Source organism: Engystomops pustulosus, chromosome 4 (assembly GCF_040894005.1).
Source record: "Engystomops pustulosus chromosome 4, aEngPut4.maternal, whole genome shotgun sequence".
In the NCBI taxonomy this organism is placed as follows: Eukaryota; Metazoa; Chordata; class Amphibia; order Anura; family Leptodactylidae; genus Engystomops; species Engystomops pustulosus.
In genome coordinates this window covers 94987254-95009975 of record NC_092414.1, presented here as the reverse complement: position 1 = coordinate 95009975, position 22722 = coordinate 94987254, and the positions used below count along the sequence as shown (strand labels likewise).

Sequence of the window (22722 nt, the reverse complement as noted above, 5' to 3'; positions counted from 1 at the left end):
TATATTATGTTTTTATATTACAATTAAGTAAAACAAGTAAAGTAAAACACAGACAAAAATTATAATAACACATATAAGAGGGTATGAATAGCTATTCATTTCAATGGAAACTGATTAGATTGGGATTCTGTTTTTATATGTATCATTGTTGGTTCCAAGCTGCAATTATAGCACATGCTTCAAAATGCAATATGTAATTGATGTAATTTTTTTCATGCACAGTATAAGAAATATTCCCAGCTCTGTGTTACCTATACCTTTCAAGGTCCTTGACCACAACTTAGAAGCCATTATCATGCCAGTACCTTTCTAGTCACTAAGTAACATGAACAGTGGTATACTTTGTGTGCTTATACATATTTATGAGAGACATCTGCACAAAGAATTCCCTTTAGAGTTTAACAAGCAATTCTATCACCATCTGTGACCATTTTGAGCTATTGTCATTTCTATCTTTTATTAGATTGTAACTTTACTTTTAGAATGCTCAATAGTACTTTGAGTATCCTAAAATCTGGTAACTAACAGCAATGTGGTAAAATAAAAAAAATAACTATTAGTCACTCTGTTTCACTACAGCATCACCATTCAGATGGTTCTTGATATTTTTTCTGTAATAATCTTGAGTAGGTCAATGGATGCAGCCAATCACTAACATAAGCAGTCATGTATCACACATGCATCACTGGTGAGGTCAGTGATTGGCTGCAGCAATCATATGATGAATACATGTGATGTCATGGCTACAGAGAAAGCAGATTCAACTGAAGCTTGATGGTGGATGGTGCAGCAATTGATAACTTCTGCCTGTAAGTGACAACACAGTGATTATATCATTCTTTGGAGCAGTCTATACTGAGAATGTGAGAGAAAAAGTGCCCAGCCCAGGCGCAAAAGTGACAAAGCCTCGTTATCCTGACGACAAAGCCCCATTATCCTGAATTTTATAATTTTTTTCAGCAAAACCACAGGGATTAAACAAGATATGCTTCTGGATCAGAGTAGCTACTGCATTCTCAAGGAATGTTTGGTTCATAATGCATGAAAACAAATGGTAGATTTCCTTTAAGGATGCAGCCGAGACTGTTTTTTCAACACATGTCGTACTTCACATTAGTGATGAATTTTGCTGGATGAGTTTTACATTTATTTATAAATAAATGTAAAACATTGTGAAATTTTTTAGAATTAGAATATTTAAAAATGTTAAATTATCTTGTTTTCAGACGGATACTTTTACCACCCAAATCAGTTACTAACATTTCCCATGTGTCTCCTTTTATGTTTTCATAATTTTTTAAATGTATGGATAGTTTATTTTGAATGGTCCAATTTTTAACACCATAAACAACCATTTTAGGGGTAACAGAGGATCTTTAATCCTTTAAGTGGCACTTTATTCAATGGGATTCATGCAACTATGTTATTTCGGGAACATTTGATACAGCTTTGACATTTTCATGTGGTCTATCAGCTGCTATAATTTCCACATGCAATGATAGCATGTTTGTCTAATTGTAAGATAGCAACTTCAGGGTATTTTCCTTCCCACTGTTTGTCTGCTGCTTCTTTAGAGATAAGGAGTTTAAACTGGCATCAATAGCCCCTAAGCGCTGAAAAAAGGAAAAGACACTTAGCATGAATTTGTAAGAGGAACACAAAACATATCTTGAGGGTTATCATTTATAGAGCTTGGATTCCTGGACTTCTTTTTCCACTTTATACTCCTGTACTGCAGCTTAGGGCAATATGCTTTATTTTTTGTTTGTGTGACAAGATCCCCTCTGGATATAGTGTCTTTGAGGTAACATGTTATATTTGAGGTAGCTCATCAAAACCTGCATTGTACATGAAATGATAAGTAACTTTTTTTTCACACAAGAAAAATCATAGGGATATATAATGTCACTTTGCCAACTAGTTCATTATTTTTTTTTGCTTTGCCAACTGTAGTTCACTTTTTTGCTCTCGGAACGGTTTATAACCACCGATTTTAAAGAGTATTTACATTACTGAAAACCCGTTAATATTTTGGATAATGTTGATCTACTGATTTTGTTAAATACATTTTAATGAACTTTCTTAAAATGTGAATTTCTCTATACCTTGTGTTTTCATATTAGCATTATTAACATCCCCAAGGGCTATAGCCACATCATGTTTGGCAGCAGCGGCTCTGCTTGTACGTTGTCCAGTAAACATTTTCCTGTTTGTGTGCCGATGCTGAAGCCTAGCTGGTCACAGCTCATTACAAGTATGTACTCACATATACACATAGCAGATAAGTAGAAATGAGTGGACTAAAATGAAAGAATGTGACATTATGATTATTTGAGTGACATGTGGCAATAGAGGTATATTGTCGCAGAAGATTCAAGGTGTAAAAGTAGATAAGAGCTAACAAATTATTATGGCTGTACAAAGATATTATTTAAATCTTTAAATAATACATGCAGCCAACAGGATTAAAAAAAAGTAAGATAACCTCCTCTATGGGATAAAAATACTTTATAAATAAATGCAACAAGTGGAAGAGTATGTGTTTGTTATCCATACCATGGCATATATACCACCATAAATTAGACATTAGACATGTATATGTTCATACTAGTGTTTTAACAAGGATGATGATGCAGTGGGTATGTGGAGATCACAGTGTAGGTAAATAGGCTAATCTGCCCCTACTTTTGTCGCCCCCGCATTTGACTCCCGCCACTACAAAGACAATCATACAAACTGACCCTAAGTCATCTAACACTCTCCTCGGATGTCACCTCCCTGTCTCAAACGTCTCAAGTAAACAGACTCCTCAAAGGGAATTGGTGAAAGTAACTACATAAGACAAACAAAGAATATATAATGCCTTAATAATACCTTAACCGAGAGGGTAAATCGTTGAGTGTTGATTATGGTTGAAAAAGGAGACACTTGTTTTTAATGGAGTACTGCTTCCTGGCCATTTTTTCTGCACATAATAAATACATGTGCAAGTACAAAAGACATTTTTTTAGTGAAAATATGGACAAACAATATTGTGCAGACACAATAATATATCTGGCCCATTGTCTACTGTGCATCCTTATGCCAATACAGATTGACCAGCAACTCTTTTGTGATATGTAAAATATTGCATACATTCTGCCATTATCTCAACTAACACCTATGTTGCAATATGCAAGATACTGTACTGAAACCATTGTTATCTCAAAGTATCATCATTCTCATCCTAGTTACAATGAAATCATGTTTGCACATTTGGTCTAAACATAGAAAAAAGGGATCAATATTATCTAATCGAGGGAATGGTGCTGCATTGTGCATTCAAAGGGCAAAGATCAAGATCTGCTACAAGGCATTAGCTTTTCAATGATGAGATAGTCGAATGAAGAAGAATAAACAGTTAATAATGTCATTTACATTTTATTCCAAATTGTTCAATGACAAAAGCTGCAGCAGTAATGTTTTAAATAAATGGCTGCATTATTTTTGATTACAAAAGGTACTTGATGGTGATGTTAAAGAGAATCTGTCACTGTATTCTGTAGAAGAACCTTAACCTGTAACCCATTTGCTGAAAACTGATCCAGAAAAATTTACTTCACATTGATTGATAAGGGAACTTATGTTTTGGTTACTGTATTTTTACATAATTATAATAAATAATTTGGTGGAATCTGGAAAATATGCAAATAAGTTTCCCAGGATGGGACAAGGAAAAACAGTATGTCTACTCCAGAAGGAACAGATTCCCAACTGTAGAAAGCGCTATTTAGATGTCCTTGCATCTCGTCAGTACAGTGATTAGGGTCGGGAAGTAAAAGTTCACCTTACGGAGTCTTTGCCAATTAAGGACACCTTGCAGGCAAATGGAGACTTATAGCCATCAATGCTCCAGTAGGAGATTCTGGAAAATATGCAAATTAGTTGAGTGAGAGGCTTTTGATAAGGGTCGGGAAGTAAGAGTTCACCTTATGGTGACTTTGCCAATTAAGGCCACCTTGGGTTTGGAGACATATAGCCCTGGATGCTCCAGCAGGGGATATTCTGGGAAATATGCAATAATGTTTTCTAGGATGTGACAAGGAAATCAATGCCTCTTTTTGCTGTCTTTCTTGACACTTTATAATACAATGTATTAAAGTTTTTAAAAAATATTTCTAAAATGTTCCCTATATTCTTGAGAGTGGCACAGCGCTCCATTATGTAGAACGTATACTCAAGTTACATATCAATACATTTATCATAACAAGCTTATAAATATATTGTTTTAAATTGTATGTTCTGTTCCCTGATTTACATGCTTTAGTCAGGCTTTAGCCTGATAGCCAGGCTTTGGTCACACTTCTACTAATTTCCAGTTTATATTATTGTCAAGTTACTTCACGTAGCCTTTACAGCTTCACTAAGAAAACCACACAATTATGAATAATGCCCTATATATGATTATAATATGTAATTTAATTGATTTGCAGAACTTTAAAGGTGAATTTAAAAAATGTTGTTCAGTTTACAGACTATAGTTCTTAACCACTTAACTAGAACTAACTTTTCCAAACAGCGTGATTTTAGAGTGATCTTTTGTTAGAGCTCTATTATACATGTGTCTTTACGTGGCTACTTAGTAGTTAAGTTGTGGACTGCCCACTGTCCATGGTTTTGTTAGCATGTTACAATATTGTATTAAAGTGGATTCTTGAGAAATTGAAGTCTTTATCTAGATTTGAACTAAAATAAAGTAAGTTCCTTCTTCTTAAACTTTTAATAGTCAGCTGAAGAATACAATGGCAGCACTTTTCGACTCTGAAAGATCTGCTATGTATGTTCTGGTATGACATCCATTGAGCTCAATGAAAGTAGTTTAATGATCTGGTTTTGTGCTGAGAAAATCCTTCTTAATTACTGATGTTCACCAGTTCTCCTTTTCCCTATAATCCTGTCCATTTGTTGCCATCCCCAGTGTGCCACGGTTTAAGTAAAACATTTTCTAATTATGTATAGTAGAAAAGACATAAATCAGTAAAGTCTCGTATTTTGGTGGGTTTGGCTGACCATGTGTATGGGGATATAGCTGGTGGATGAATCAGTGTTTGGTGTCTCTATTGTAAGCTAGACTTGTAATAGAAGGTAAATATTAAATTGAAAAAAAACAGTTTTTACTTTTGCATGGGTGTATTCAATTACAATATATTACAATAACAAGTGCTGTAATATGTTTTAGTCTGACTTATATATCTGAATTTCGGAAGAAATTGGTTGTGTATTAAATGAAAAAAACAGCATTGTTTGGGTTCACACCAAGGGTCAAGAGCATCCTAATGAGATAGCTGTGGGAATCAATCTAATCAATAAGCTGTAAAATTCCCTTTCACCATAATTTGCCTGTAGTTCATGATTTTTATCTCATCACACAATGGCTATTTCCTTGGGCTGGTGCAATGCTGTTATCAATTATGTGGAAAAAAGACCATTACTTTCAGTGCTAGGTATTCTTATAGTCTAAGAAGCTGTACTACAGTAGGCTTATCTCCTTACTAATATTTCACATCTATCATATCACAGTAATTATGATACTCCAAAGGACAAAATCAATACTCATATAGCGTTTAAGATCATGTCTTCAAAGGAAGCTTTCCTTGCGAAGCTTCAAAGGCTCATAAACACTGTGCTGATGCCCTGCTATGGTGTCATAAAAGTCATGTGCCTCTTGAAAGGATTCATCTTAGGAACCAACTGTAAGCTCACAAACACATATATCAACACATCTAAATAGACAAATCCTCCGTTGTTTCTCAAGGCAGCCAGGGCTAAAGATGTTCATACATCTTAAAATCAGAAATTGTTAAAACATAAAGGATCTAGTGCTTTACTTCACCATACATTATATTATAAATCATTTCTTATATGGATTTTAATATTTAATAGAATGCTTTAGGACAAACTCGGAACACTGGGAATGGAAACACTTGATTTATCAATGGCTTATATTCTGCTTTTGTTATGTAATCCATCTGCAGGGAAAATGATAGCTTATGCATCAAATAAATACTGTGCACTCAATTGATTAATAGTTACTCATCCATTTTGTCATGTACTAAAGATTAATACCAGATACTATAATGCAGGTGTTATCATAAGCCTATAGTTGATGATATTTTTCCTTTTGGAGTTTTGCTTTAATTCTTATTCAATAGCTATTGTACTCAGGCAGCATCACCAAGTCACTTTCTATTAGTTAGGAAATGTTCCCAACAATTGTAATATTGAAAGTCATAAATACCATGTTTCATTGTTATCCAGTTGATATGGTAGACATGTTGTAAAATGTTTCATATTTATAATGTTAATGTCATTAAAACTAATACATATTATATGTGTTTTATTTCTATTCAACAAAAGAATCTAACTTTAAATTACAGACATCTCGTGAGAATTGGTACTGTTTAATGTCAACGTTTGAAAACAATGGGGGGTGCATTACTGCAATTGCGGCACAATTCTGGTGGTTTTGCGCCAAAAAACAGTATGAAAAGCTTTATACCACATTTATCAAGGCTTTTGAGACCTGTTTTTAGCCATTTTCCGACTTGTCCGACTGAGGGGGCGTGGGCTTTGGAAAAGGGGCGTCACTTGGTCTAAAAGGGGGCGTAGACTATTTTATTGTTCCGTGCACCAAAAATTGTGTCGCCGAGTTTAGACCACTTTAAAGTAGGTCTAAACTGGAAACTGACAGTCTTATCCTGCACCAGATTCATTAACACAGTGATAAATCTGGCACAGAAAATGACTAGGGTTTTCCTGCACTAAACTGACAGAACCTGGGACACATTGATAAATCCCAGTCAATGTTTCTAAAGTTGTCATTCATTTGTATAAGTATTTTATATATGTATTCATATTCCATAGTTCACAGAATTGAAAACACCCCAATGTAAAAATAATTAAATAATTAAATTGTAAATTAAATTGACACTGACCCTTCTTATATCATGCAGGTAGAATTGTGGAACAAGGCTGTGTTGCAGAGGCAGTACTGTACATCACCAATGTTCTACTGTGGTATATGGAGATTGAGAGTTTTGATTTTCTGTTACTAAAAGGAGTTCAACTTTCACCCTATTTTAACCAATATCCTAGAAATGACATGGTAGGTGATTTATTAAAATACTGTTGTTGAACCTCCTCTTTAGATTGCATTCTCCGTTGATCGCACATACCAGGGGGTTCAAATATTGCACAGATTTTCATTTTTGCAATCACCAGTACTTGGCAGTTGTCTGTGCAAGGCTGATAGTTAAATACACTGAAGTAATTGATCCCCTGCAATTTGATTACTTTTTTTTTTATTCCTAATATTGGGACCCCCATTATTTACTCAGAATCACACAATACGGTACTAGAAAATGGTTATTGCCAATCAGACAAAACCTTGTGTTTCCAGATAGCAAAAACAGCAAACATTTTCCTATCAAAGTGCAGCCCATGAATAGACTGAAGAATGAACTTTAATATACTAGTAGTGATGGAGAGTCTATGGCAGTGATGGCGAACCTTTTAGAGGCCGAGTGCCCAAACTACAACAAAGACCTGCTTATTTATTGCAAAGTGCCAACACAGAAATTTAATTTGTGATTTATACTCCCTTCTCTGTCACAGTTTTTATTGATACCAGCACCTGAGGCACCAATATAGCAGAAAATAGTCCCAGATAGAGCTGTCACTTTAAAATAGCTCTGTGCCCAGCAAGTCCTGGGCTGTCTGGGACTGCAGGAAGAGTCATCTCTGGTGATGGCCTGAGTGCCCACAGAAAGGGCTCCGAGTGCCACCTCTGGCACCAGTGCCATAGGTTAGCCATCACTGGTCTATGGTATGGGTGCCAGAGGTGGCATTCAGAGTCACAGGGCCATCTCTGTGGGCACCCAGGTCTTGACCCCACCACAAAGTTTGCAAACAGGTTAAGTAACTCAAGGCATCCCTCTATAGTTTTGGGTAGCCAGACATGGGTATATGAGAGCTTGTTTTTTGCGGTACAAATTTGCAGTAACCTATTTTACAATGGCTTAATTTTTTTGGTAAAGATAGAATAATGATTCAAATTTATTAACTCTTTCCTACAGCAGAACAGAATAAAACAGCTGTTTTGCCACTTGTTTTTTAATTAAAACTTTTACACAGTTCACTTACACTGGGACTTGGACTAAGCCTAATAGGCCAACGTACATGGCAGACGCAGAGGTCTTCATGATAGTGTTGAAGCCTGTTCCCTCTGTCTCTTCCATCACCACTAAGGGGTTAAACTACCAGGCAGACACAGCAGGGACTAGGCTGTATATGACACTGCCAGTGTTACCATGAGCAGCAGGACAAAATAGATTGTCCAAGTTAGCGGACCGTTGCTGCATTTGGACAATCTATTAGTTATATTTAGTCCCATGGTGTTAAAGAAACACTTCCTGGGACTGTAGGAGGAGAAAATAGTTTTGGCCAGGACTGGATTACCATTGGAGCACCTGCCCTGTGATTCCTTTTGTTCAAGGGGACCTGGAAGGGAATTTCTCTTTCTTTGAATGGTATTGGTGTCCTCAAAGAGGAAGTAATGGTGCTGATTAAATGACACTGTCAGCACTGATAAATAAGCTTTTTTGGCTGAAGTTTGGACACTGCGTATAAAAAAATCACTTCTATATAGAATAAGAGGGAGATTGGCATCTAGGAGGCCTCAATGATATTTATTGCTCTCAAGCTGAGGACAAGTATAGTGGTGACATTTCTCTCCTGTGACCTTGCTCTCTATAATGTATGTAAAAATACTAAATAATATATTCTACGTATATACACTCACTGGCCACTTTATTAGGTACACCATGCTAGTAACGGGTTGGACCCCCTTTTGCCTTCAGAACTGCCTCAATTCTTTGTGGCATAGATTCAACAAGGTGCTGGAAGCATTCCTCAGAGATTTTGGTCCATATTGACATGATGGCATCACACAGTTGCCGCAGATTTGTCGGCTGCACATCCATGATGTGAATCTCCCGTTCCACCACATCCCCAAGATGCTCTAATGGATTGAGATCTGGTGACTGTGGAGGCCATTTGAGTACAGTGAACTCATTTTCATGTTCAAGAAACCAGTCTGAGATGATTCCAGCTTTATGACATGGCGCTTTATCCTGCTGAAAGTAGCCATCAGATGTTGGGTACATTGTGGTCATAAAGGGATGGACATGGTCAGCAACAACACTCAGGTAGGCTGTGGCATTGCAACGATGCTCAATTGGTACCAAGGGGCCCAAAGAGTGCCAAGAAAATATTCCCCACACCATAACACCACCACCATGAGCCTGAACTGTTGATACAGGGCAGGATGGATCCATGCTTTCATGTTGTTGACGCCAAATTCTGACCCTACCATCCAAATGTTGCAGCAGAAATCAAGACTCACCAGACCAGGCAACGTTTTTAAAACCTTCTACTGTCCAATTTCGATGAGCTTGTGCAAATTGTAGCCTCAGTTTCCTGTTCTTAGCTGAAAGGAGTGGCACCCGGTGTGGTCTTCTGCTGCTGTAGCCCATCTGCCTCAAATTTCGACGTACTGTGCGTTCAGAGATGCTCTTCTGCCTACCTTGGTTGTAACGGGTGGCGATTTGAGTCACTGTTGACTTTCTATCAGCTTGAACCAGTCTGCCCATTCTCCTCTGACCTCTGGCATCAACGAGGCATTTCTGCCCACAGAACTGCCGCTCACTGGATGTTTTTTCTTTTTCAGACCTTTCTCTGTAAACCCTAGAGATGGTTGTGCGTGAAAATCCCAGTAGATCAGCAGTTTCTGAAATACTCAGACCAGCCCTCCTGGCACCAACAACCATGCCACGTTCAAAGGCACTCAAATCACCTTTCTTCCCCATACTGATGCTCGGTTTGAACTTCAGGAGATTGTCTTGACCATGCCTACATGCCTAAATGCACTGAGTTGCCACCATGTGATTGGCTGATTAGAAATGAAGTGTTAACGAGCAGTTGGACAGGTGTACCTAATAAAGTGGCCGGTGAGTGTATATGCTGCATAGTCACCTGTTTTCACTACAAGCTGCATGTTATGCCGCTAATCATTAAATCATCAGCTATATGTGATTTTATGCTACATTTTAAAGTAAACCTATTAACTCAAAGAGAAAAAAGAAGAAATAATAGAGAAATAATTGTTTTGTGACAAACCTACCCCTGCTACATCTACTATAGTGCTTAAATGGGTCAGTGAGGATAAGTTAAATAAAATAAAAGGTAAAACTTTTTTCTTCTTTCTTCCTTTGTAAAGATCGGTCAGTAAGCAATGTTTTATTTCTATGGTCAAAGCGGCATGTGTGCTTAGCAGCACAAAAGTAACAAAACCCTCTGCCTTCCAAAGACAAGTCTAAAGAGAAAATCAGCAGTACAGCTCCAGCCATTTGTCCTTCACGCTGGGGAGTTATCACATGCAAGACTAGCCATGGAGATCATTTTACCCCAAAACTTGTTTCACAGTCAGTATCGGTATAATCCCTGCAGACAGCAATCAATGAAACGCAAACCATTCGGTATGGATCATGGTTTTCATGATGTTTTTGGACATAAGAGCACAGAAATATAGCCTCGTTTCTGCTAGCACAAATCCCTTTGTTGCTCAACGAACACACAATAATCTTTTCTCTTCGGACAATTGTAAGACAGGTAAATGACCTGGAACGGTTGCAGCAAGTCAATTCTTTATGGAAATTTAAAATGTACAACAAATGGACCCTTTTATTTTCTGATTTGACAGAGCTTGTTATACAATTATAGTTATCCAATTAATAATTATATTTTCATGGTATTAATTAACACTTAGAATTAAAGACACCTATTACTAGAAAGCCTTCCCTGTAAAAATCAAACAAGAATGACATGATACTTCAATACCTCAAAGAAACCTGTATGATCCATATATATTGTGCAGCACATTTGAGGTTTACTGATTAAAACAGTATTTGTTAGTGCTGTGCGCCAGTTTTGATGTGTGTATAAAAAGAATAACGTCACATGTGGGCAATAAAAAGGCAATGTACGATTTCTTTTATATATTCTTTTACATTACACACAATGCATTACACTGTAATGTCTTCCTGATGTCATATAATAAGCTATTGCTCATTACATAAGGTTCAACATTGAGCTCTAAGTCTGTAAATATACTGCATAGGTTCATTCAATAGCATTGACTGAATAACATTTTACACAAAAGATTCAATTTGTATCACGAGACATAAGGCAGAGATTTATGAATCTGTCTATCGTAGGCTCTCCTACGATAAGGGGCGTGGCCTATAAAAAGGGGGGCCATGTATACTGCTGACCCAACAGAATTTTGTCCTAGTTTTCTGGCATAGAGTAAGCCAACTAATAAGAGATGGAAAATATGACTAGACATTCTTATACTACACCAGATTTATCATGTAGCACAGACACTTATATGAATCTTGTTAAGAATAAGACTGTTCATTATATGTTTTCCTGTGAGTAAAAAAGACAGGGAACAGTGCTGCTTCTTTAATTAATGAATAAAAGATCGTAATAATTATAATATCAACAATAATAATAATCACACCAATAATTTTGAACTGATATTGTGCTAATAGATTATACCATCTACTTGACAACATTCGCTTTGTAGAATCTTCACCAAGTTTTTCCAAAAATGTCTGTTTGGTCCATGTCTATTTTGCCCCCGCTAATGTTCCTCAAATTGTCAATGAAATTGGTATATATAACGATTTAGTCCTCTATAACCCAGATTGTTACATGCAAATCTTCTGTTTTTATAAATTTTGTACAAATTAGTTTATTTTCCATCCCCCACCCTAAACTCTGGGATGAATGTAGCTAGCCATGATTTCGAACCATTCGTTTGAATCAGAAATATAAAGGACTGCTTTCTCTGGTCATAAAATCTTTTTGTGATTCATCCAAATATCCATAAGGCATCATTAAAGAGCACCTGTCACCCTAAGAAATGCACTAGGAGCTGCAGCATCATAGCCTCAGAACACCGGACCGAGCTTACAGCCGTCCGCTATATGTGTGTTTTTTAGGGTGACAGGTTCTTTTTAAGTACATCTACTCAACCATATATGAGGCCAACTGGATCATTTGTTTTGATTAAAATGAAGATATACTGTATATTTTTGCATACATAATTTCAATGTGTTTTGGATGGCTTTCATAATGGCTTTTTTTATTCAACATGCCCTAGCTACATAACCCTTTCTATTGGCTTTGGACACTTCTACTGGAATAATCACTATAACTTGTATTTTTCTATGGTGGATAGCATTTTCAATGCATTACAGTAGCAAATCCAAGCAAATTGAATAATTTATATGGAGTAAGGCATCACAGTAGTTGTTTCTGGTCACTAGATTCAAGTTGGAGTTTGACATAAATAATCACCTTATGGTGCACTACATGATCCCGGGTGTATCGGACTCCAAAGGAGTAGACTAGCCCTATATGCTGCATGCAGCATTTTTTGATCTGGTTTCTGCATAGGCATTGAGCTATGGAGCACAATACAGCCTCTGGTAGAATGCATCTAATAGAAAATTATGGAATCCATTCTGACATCAGTTTCCCTTCAGGATTTTTTTCCCATGCTGAAAAGATACTGATGCCTTAAAGGGGTTTCAGCAAATAATTAATATGGTTTGTGTAAGGAAAGTTATACAATTTTCCATTATATTTTCTGTATCAATTTCTCACAGATTTCTGTTTGATGTCATTCTATAAAAAGCTTGTATGTTTACTACCAGTCGATCGAAATCTGTCCTTGGTCTTGTGATGGATGTGTGGGTGCAAAAGCCATCATTATTATTACACAGCTCTGATTACTTTATATGATAACCGCTTGTGCACCTGCATGCCCATCACATGACCATGGACAGATTTCTATCCACTGGAAGTAAATTTATCCACTGGAAGGTTTCAAAGGAAGGACAGCAAGCAGAGATCTAGAAAACCATGAGGAATTACCACATGGACCATAGGGGGACATTTATCATATACAGGCGCCGGTGCTTCTGCCTCTAAATGCATCAGGCAGGCTGCCGCACAGCATTTATTTTAAAGCAGACAGGGCTTGGCATAGAAATAAACCGGTGACTTTTCACAAAAACGGCGCCGGTCGGAGTGAGTCCCCCTTCAAGCCCATTCACACTCCAGAGGCGTGACGTGGTGCAGAGGTCCTGATAAATATGCCCCATATAGTATATTGGAAAATTGGAGAACTTTTCATTACACAAAGTATATGAATTATTTGATGAAAGTGGACAACCTTTTTAACTTAGACATATGTTAACAGATCATTACTGCAACAAAATAATATTGTGTAAGGCATTGTATAAGTCAAGCAGTAAGAATATAAATAAAAAATATAATTATTGCAATATTATTCAATATATAGAATATTTGCTGTACAGCAACCTATTTTAAATAATGTCCTGTTACTAGGAAAACTCTAGGTAGTTTATAAAATATTCAGTGCAGGATACCATTATTTTAATTATAAATGAATGTCAACATCAATGGTAAACGCCATACTAGTCCTAGAGACAGCTTGCGGCATTGTCTTTGTAGTGACAATGCTTTCATACCTTCATGGAACTGCAAAAGGACGATAATTTTAATAATATCTTCACACCTTGAACAACAGCTTGCATAAACATGTATAAACACACACACACACAATATTTTCTAGACTATATTGTGACTAATTTTTAAGCCCAGTATGATGTATTTAATAGCAAAATAAGATGCCATTTCATACTATAACAGTTGTATTATGGCTGAAATATAGCTATATGATTAATCATTACTTTGTTGTTACATTGTATTTTAAATATTGTATATAGCACAGCAATTATACTTTATTTATGTAACATTCATGCCTGCATCATCCTCTCTCTGTGGACTGCATCTGATTGTGTCATTGGGGCAGATTTACTTACCCGGTCCATTCGCGATCCAGCGGCGCGTTCTCTGCGGTGGATCCGGGTCCGGCCGGAATTTATTAAGGCAGTTCCTCCGCCGTCCACCAGGTGGCGCTGCTGCGCTGCGCTGAAAAGCATCGGAACGTGCTGGAGTTCACCGAGCTGGGCTGAGTGAAGGTAAGTGCAAGTTCCGCAACAGATTTTTTTGTTTTAAATGCGGCGGTTTTTCCGAATCCGTCAGGTTTTCGTTCGGCCACGCCCCCCGGTTTCCGTTGCGTGCATTCCAGCGCCGATGCGCCACTGATCACGTGCGCCAAAATCCCGGGGCAATTCAGGGGAAATCGGCGCAAATCGGAAATATTCGGGTAACATGTCGAGTAAAACACGAATCGGGCCTTTAGTAAATGACCCCCATAGTGTTTCACTTTCACGTTGTGTGAAAACTGTTTTTTGCTTTCTGGCTGCATTGACTGTGTCTGCACCATACCCGGCAGCCTATGCTCCGGTTCTTCGGTAGTTAACTCACAGTGATTGACAGTGTTCCTTTCCATTCACCTTCCGGACCTGGATTGTTTTATAAGCTCCTACTCGTCAGTGCTTTGTACATCCTATATTCTCTGTTTGCAGCAAGCTCCTGGTATCTTGATATTGGCCCACATTTATTAAAGTGTTTTCACGAGTTTTCTGTCTGACTTTGTATTAAGAAGAACATGCAAACTGCGGGGCGTGTTAGTGCTTAGTCGAAACCTGTGACGCAATTCTGTCTGACGCACAATTGTGTCTGCCACAATTCTGCAGCGTAAACAAAGTACAAAAAAAAATTGTGCACACTTCCAGAGCAGTGCAGGGGGCACCAGATTCATGAAAACTTCACAGGCAAACCGCATCTGTTTGATTACTGTGGGCCATTGTTTTGCTGTATTCTCTTATGTTGGCTTTCTGAATATATTCAGACTACCCTTCAGCTTTGCCCTTTTTGTTGTGACCTGGCTCTGCTCATAGCTGTTTGTACTGTTTTGCCTTTGTCTCTGTATTTTGCACACAGAGGGATCATCACCTAGTTAACACCCACTATCTAGGGTGGATCGGGTAAATAGGTAGGACAAGTCTGGGGGATTCACTATTAGGGATCACTGTCTGTGTCACCTGATTGTTCCCAGTCCCCTGTGTTTATATAAGAAGTTAATTCAAAATGGATTCATTGCTGACAACATTTTAGGAAAATCCAGAGGATTCACTCTTGATTAGTTTTCTACAAATCAAATAAAGCCTTGAGTGTATTTTTCTCATTAAGCATACCACAAATGTTGCTTCGTCATGTGCAATCTTCTTCCACTCTGCTGCCATTCACACATAATAATCCTACATACAGTGAGCCCGAGCTGAAATAAAGGGAACATCTAGCCCCCCAAACCACAGATCTTGCCTCATTTACTGTAATTAGTTGCTCTACATTATATTATTGAAATTAATCAGCGGCTCCTGTGAAATATAAAAGGAACCCCCCACTCTGCATTGTAATCCTGTGATTGAGTCAGCCGGATGTTCCTGATCTGTATCGGGCAGTAACACCCCTTCCTCCTCTGTTATTTTATAAACAAGCCCCTGCACAGCTCCTGTACACACCTCCTACTAAGTTGCAGCACAAAAAGGGGGGTGAATGGTATGTGTAGGGGGTGTGTTTACAAGATGACAAAGGAGGAGGGTGTTACAGCCTGACTCAGCTCAGCTCAGGAACATCTGGCCGACTCAATTCACAGGATTACAATGCAGAGTAGGGGGAGTCATTTTATTATTCACAGGAGCCGCTGACTCATTTCAATATCATCTTGCAGAGCAACTCACTGGTAGAACCTTCTGGTTGGGGGGCTATATGTGGCTGACAAGTTACCTGTAAAGAAGGGACATTGCTGTTAAGTACTATATTATTTTATCCTAGATTGTTTAACTACTATCATATAAATAGTTATTTGTCACCACATTTTGCTGCCCTCAAAAAGTACATAATTAAAAGCAACTGGAGCTTACCATCTTAATAGTTCTAGCAGTTTTTCAGTTTCTTAATTCATCATTATAACTATGAATAAGGAAGCCAAATAATTGCAAAGGTGTAGGTTCAGGCACAGGAGAGCAGTTGTGTTTGCAATCTTAACAGAAAACAAATAATGCTCCACTGACTTTTTAAAAAGAACTCATAATTTATATAATGCTGTGTATTAATTTCCCGAGAAATTTACATTTGACTACATTTCCTTTTCTGTTCTGCAATATTCCTGCAAAACCAAAAACACCACGTCAGGATTGTATATATTCATTGCATCACCCAATCGAATGAGCACTTTTTAGCTAGCAACAGTATGTCGCCTGAGGAAACAAACATGCCAAATGTCAACTGAGCTGCTCAGTCAAGCACGCTTAGCAGCACAATGCTGCTCTGATATTTCACTGTGTGCATTCCTGTTCATCTAGCTATTCCATCTGGAAATATTGCATGCAGGAATAGCCATCCTGTAGTCACCATGGATCACAATTCTGTGTTTTTATTTTCTCCCACCCAAGTATTTCCCTTATTTTAAACATTTATATATTGTATGGTGCCAATATCGCAAGTGTTAATTAGTTTAATGATTTAAATGTCTGTGCCTGATTAAATTTCTTGTCCCTTAGTAATGATATGTACAGTAGATGTGGCAGGTGGCAGATGTGCATTGTATTCAAATAGCTTTATGAACAGAAAACCCCACAGATAACACCTTGGAAATCCAAGGTAGTCCTGGGCAGTCCTGGTCTGAAGTGGATTGTCTGACCCCTCCCACCTGACATCAAGAGGCTAATTAATGTATTAGGTGCAGATGCTAACGTTACTAATTTCCTGGGAGTGGTGGGGTCTCCGGATTAAATAAGCATTTGTTGCAATCTGTTGTGGTTGTGTTTGTTGTGGTGGTGATAGGTCCTTGTTAATAGAGAACACACTATCCAATAGGTCATTTTCCACATAGTTCTTCTTATATTAGAGGATAGGAGAAAAGGGAAGGATGGGCTTTGCAACTACTTTTCACAACTTAAATCTACATCTTAGCCATAATTGACATTCTAACAAAATAATATATAATACAATATAACTGGATTTTAAAGAATCTGAAAAATTGTCCCATTTTTCTTCATTCAGGTATAGTTTCTTAACCAAAAAATCATGAATACTGCATTATTCTCTCAATAAATTTGAGATATGCAATAGTTTTAGGCAAACATTTACTTGCATCTGAGGTGTAAAAAACGTATAATGTATCAAACTTCTTTTGATAAAGTTTGGTACAGCAGTAATCTCAATAACATAATTACTGCATCGTGAGCTGAAGATTTCCATTAAATAGAAAGGATCAAGGATATCCATAGCAGCGGTGGCTCATGTCATCACCATGCACAATGTGAATGAACAGGGTAAAAACTCTTTGAAAATGTATGACAGCAAAAGTGCAATGCAGCCACGGGTCAGTGACTCTACTGATATGCCATGTCAGTAGAACTCAATTGCACCTTTTTCCTATACAATCCAGCTTAATCTGCATATTATATTGTCAAATACTTCAAGGTCAATGTACCTTTAAATAGCTGTTACAGGTTTTGTTCTAATTAAATTGGTTAATTCTTCTCAACGGCTTTCCACAAATGTGCTTCACTTTACATATTTTATGTGGCGGCAGTGTAGCAACCAAATTACCCTAGAGTAATCTGTCAAGAAAAGTGATTAGTGAATTGTTATGGGGTAAAGATGCCAATGATTAAAAAATGTTATATGAATAGTTCCCATAAAGAGAATAATTTAATCACAATTGTGGTTAGAGACATGTCATTTGAGTCCTGTTGCCTTTTTAAAATAAAATACTGTGTCTTAATTTGAAACCATTTAGAAATTAGGGTTCTTTGGTATGAACTAACCAAAATGTTAACTATCTCAACATTGAGTAAATAAGCTCATTTATGACTTGGCTGATTGATATTAGGGACCATGAATTTATTTGCAAACCCATTGATAGATAACGTTATTCCTCCCCCAAATGGTAAATGGTTTTCTATTATTCTGATATAAAAAATGCATAGCAAAGAATCATGGAAGTTCAGTAATACAGATATATTCATAAACATCTAAAGCCAGTAAGATACTAATAAATGTTTTTCGAATGATTTCAGAACCTACTTTGTTATACCAAGTAATTTGTCTGAGTTTATTACAATTTGTCTAAGTAAGAGGTACAATATTGTGCCCTTAAAGGAAACCTACCACCACGGATCTACCTGTAAAGGTAGATTGGGTGGTAGGTGCATCTATAGGACGTGAGGATAGCCATTTTAAGGGCTAACCCTCACATCCCCGCAATTTGTTAGAAAATCTGCATACTAGGGAAGTTAAAGTTATTAAAAGATTGCAGGGATGTGAGGATTAGCCCTTAAATGGGTTATCCTCACGTCCCATAGGTGCACCTACCACCCCATCTACCTTTATAGGTAGATCCATGGTGGTAGGTTTCCTTTAAAGCATCACCTGTATTAGATATAGCACTGTACAAATAGGGTATGGGTAGACCTAAAAGCAGGGGTGTACCAAGCCTGTCTGCTGCCTGAGGCGAGCCATAGAGAGACGCCCCCCCCCCCCCGCCATTTATAAGGGAATGTCAGGACCAGATCCATCATATTGGTTTGGTGTGAAAATACATACAGAGTACCGCCATGTAGTACAAGATAGATACAGTGTACCGCCATGTAGTACAAGATAGATACAGTGTACCGCCATGTAGTATAAAATTCATAGAGTACCGCCATGTAGTACAAGATAGATACAGTGTACCGTCATGTAGTACAAGATAGATACAGTGTACCGTCATGTAGTACAAGATAGATACAGTGTACCGTCATGTAGTACAAGATAGATACAGTGTACAGCCATGTAGTATAAAATTCATAGAGTACCGTCATGTAGTAGAAAACATATACAGCCAGGGCCCCCATTGAATGTAGTCCGGACAGGGAAGAGTAATATACCCCCCACGCCAGCAATGACTGTATACAGCTCCCCCCAAAAGAAAGCAATTACTGTATACATATATATATCACACACACATCACAAATTACACACACATATACATAAACCTATTTCATGTTATACCTGTATATACAGTATACACGCATTACACCTATATCTACACCCTTTACATGGTATACCTGCATATACACATACATGGCACCTATATATACACACACCTATTACATGTTATACCCCTATATACACACATATATAATACATTACACCTATATATACAGCTATTACATGTCATACTTCTATATACACACGCATTACACCTATATATATACAGCTATTACATGTCATACACATTACACCTATATATACAGCTATTACATGTTAAACCTCTATATACACAAGCATTACATATATATATATATACATACACACACACACACAGCTATTACATGTCATACCTCTATATATACATGCATTACATCTATATATATACAGCTATTACATGTCATACACATTACACCTATATATACAGCTATTACATGTTAAACCTCTATATACACAAGCATTACATATATATATATATATATATATATATATATATATATATATATATATACACACACACAGCTATTACATGTCATACCTCTATATATACATGCATTACATCTATATATATATAGATATACACACACAGCTATTACATGTCATACACATTACACCTATATATACAGCTATTACATGTCATACCTCTATATATACATGCATTACATCTATATATATATAGATATACACACACAGCTATTACATGTCATACCTCTACATACATACGGATTACACCTATATATACAGCTATTACATGTCATACCTCTACATACATACGGATTACACCTATATATACAGCTATTACATGTCATACCTCTACATACATACGGATTACACCTATATATATACAGCTATTACATGTCATACCTCTACATACATACGGATTACACCTATATATACAGCTATTACATGTCATACCTCTACATACATACGGATTACACCTATATATATACAGCTATTACATGTCATACCTCTACATACATACGGATTACACCTATATATACAGCTATTACATGTCATACCTCTACATACATACGGATTACACCTATATATACAGCTATTACATGTCATACCTGTTACATGTTTACATGTTATACCTCTAAATACACACACATATACACATGACAAAACACATATAAACAGAGAACACACACACACATACATTACACTTACCTGGTATACAGCAGCAGGTCCAGGTCAGGCAGTGGAGGCCTATGGAGCTGTCTCCTCTGTGCAGTAGGCCCGGGCTGGTGGGCGGGGCTTCTCCTGTCAGCTCTGCCGGGGCCTGCACCTCCAGGGAGACCAGCCACATCTTTGAATGTGGCGCTCCCACTCCCCCTCGCTCCTCCCCCTGGCTCCTCCCCCTCGCTCCTCCAGGCTGCCTCTGTGCTAGTGACACAGGAAGTGCTAGTAAGCGCTTCCTATGTCACAGCAGCACCGCACAGGAAGTCCTGCGCGGTGCTGTCAGCAATGGTACTTGCATCTGAATGATGCAAGTACCATTGTAAGTAGTAGCGGCGCAGCCTGGCAGCGTGCAAAATGCCGTCTCTCCACCAGCAGGAGGCGCACCGCCCTGAGGTGAAAGTCTCAACTCGCCTCATGGCTGGTGCGCCCCTGCCTAAAAGGTAGCATAAGAGACTGTGTATGTCCAAACAAAGAAATCACGCAGTGTCCATGCTATGCTTAGTGCATTACTTCTTAGGCCCAGTTGACAACTGTGTAGGAGGCTTTTATTGTGCTCTTGCATTACAGAAGAACCGACCAGAGCTAAAAAAAAAGCCACAGACCTAAGGATAAAGGTCTTCCTCTCACCTTTTGTTTCCATTGGGTTACAATCATGGAAGGGCAGCTTCCAATACGCTTTCACTATTTATAGCAAAATTCCTCTAGAAATAACATTAGGGCATGGTGTAAACCCCTAAATGTGAACTTAGCTTTCGTTATCTAAACACAGGTACAAAATATTGACTTCTAAGACTCAAAGAGAGTAAAGGAAAGAAATAGCCATGGGTTAATAGTAATCTTGCTGATGCCATATCTATGAATGCATCTTGGGCATTTACATGAACCTCTGGCCTATAGGTGTGTGGAAAATTCTTTTATGTTTGGATATTTTGATAGTTCCCATTATGGACATGAAAAACTAAAGCTTATTGACAAAATCATCTATACTTCACTTAAATACTTCAATTAAATGTTGCCCCCACTTGACATCTGTCGTTTGCTTTTATGGCATTGCACACTGGTTTATGGATGCGATTCAAAACTATCTCTCAATAATACTCCTTGTGTTTAGTTTAATTAAGACCATTTGCCATATGCTGATGTGTGGTTAGGTAATGTTTAACTGAAATACTGTTTTTCTTCTAGTCTTTAACCAAGACTTTATTTTTTTTTATCCTCTGGTGAATGTCATTGTCATCTTTATGCCATCTACTTCTCTGGGCAAACCCATTGACAATGCTTGAAGAGGCAGGGAATGTTAAAGGTTAGTAGAAGAATGCCCGTGAGATCTAATGCGAAACGATGACAAGCCATTATCAAACATTCATTAACAAGCCATTCTCAGACTATGCTTCCACATGATAGAAAGCTAATTCATTGCTAAGAGCATGTTAATGGCCAGACAAGTTCAGTACAAATCTCATAGTTCCATGGTTCAAAATCTAATTCTGGATATATGTGATTCTTATCTAATCTCATATTCTTAAGTAAAATGTAAATGAAACAGCTTGAAATGTGCAAAAATATAGTATAGAATATAATGTATAGAATCTTATGTGATAAGGTATTACATAGTAAAAAAAGAAATATGTATATTTTGGATGCAACAACTGCAAAATAAAAAGAAATTTGTCTAGCAAGTTGAAAGTTGTTCTTGCTGAAGGAGTGGGATGAGGTTTATGCTAGCACGTCTCAAGATGTTCTTTCTTTTGTTTCATTCCACAGAAAAAAGTCTATAGGAAAAGGTCTGGAGGCTGAATTTGGAATTATAGCTTAACCTTAGCCAAGTAAATGGGGCTGAGATATCGTGCCAAGCATTGGGAAATCTGCAAACTAAGATGTACATTGTTATCAGGCCTCAACAATTACCTGAATGGCCCATAATAAGAAGAATTATGAGATGTCCACTAGTGTAGCATCCATGGTTATGAGACTCTACATGCCTACACGGCGGCCTTAATTGGCAGTCTCCGTAAGGAGAACTCTTACTTCCCAACCCTACTCTTAAGCCTCTCACTCCTCTCAACCAGTTCCCTAAACTGTACTGAGGAGACCCGGCCAGGTGGAAAAGTGCTGTCTACAGTATGGAGTCTGTTCCTTCTGAAACAGATATACTGGCTTTGTTTTAATCCCAATTGGTCCATCCCAACACACAGCCAGAAACATAAGCAAACACACACATAATGATGGACTAATGTCACAAAAACGTTGGAAAACCTGGTAAAATGAAAACATTTGTTAAAAAATATAGTTATACATAGTTTCGAAGAACCCATGGAGTGAAATGAAACATGTAAAATATAAATTACCATTTATTAAAATACCATAAATACAGATCTATTAGATAAAATGATAAAGTTG

General features: G+C 37.5%; 1 protein-coding gene across 2 annotated transcripts in view; it reads right to left on the bottom strand.

Moving 5' to 3' along the window:
• SYT1 (synaptotagmin 1) overlaps positions 1–22722 on the bottom strand; it is a 364786-nt gene that overhangs the window by 206543 nt on the left and 135521 nt on the right. The gene's annotated exons all lie outside the window — the stretch shown is intronic.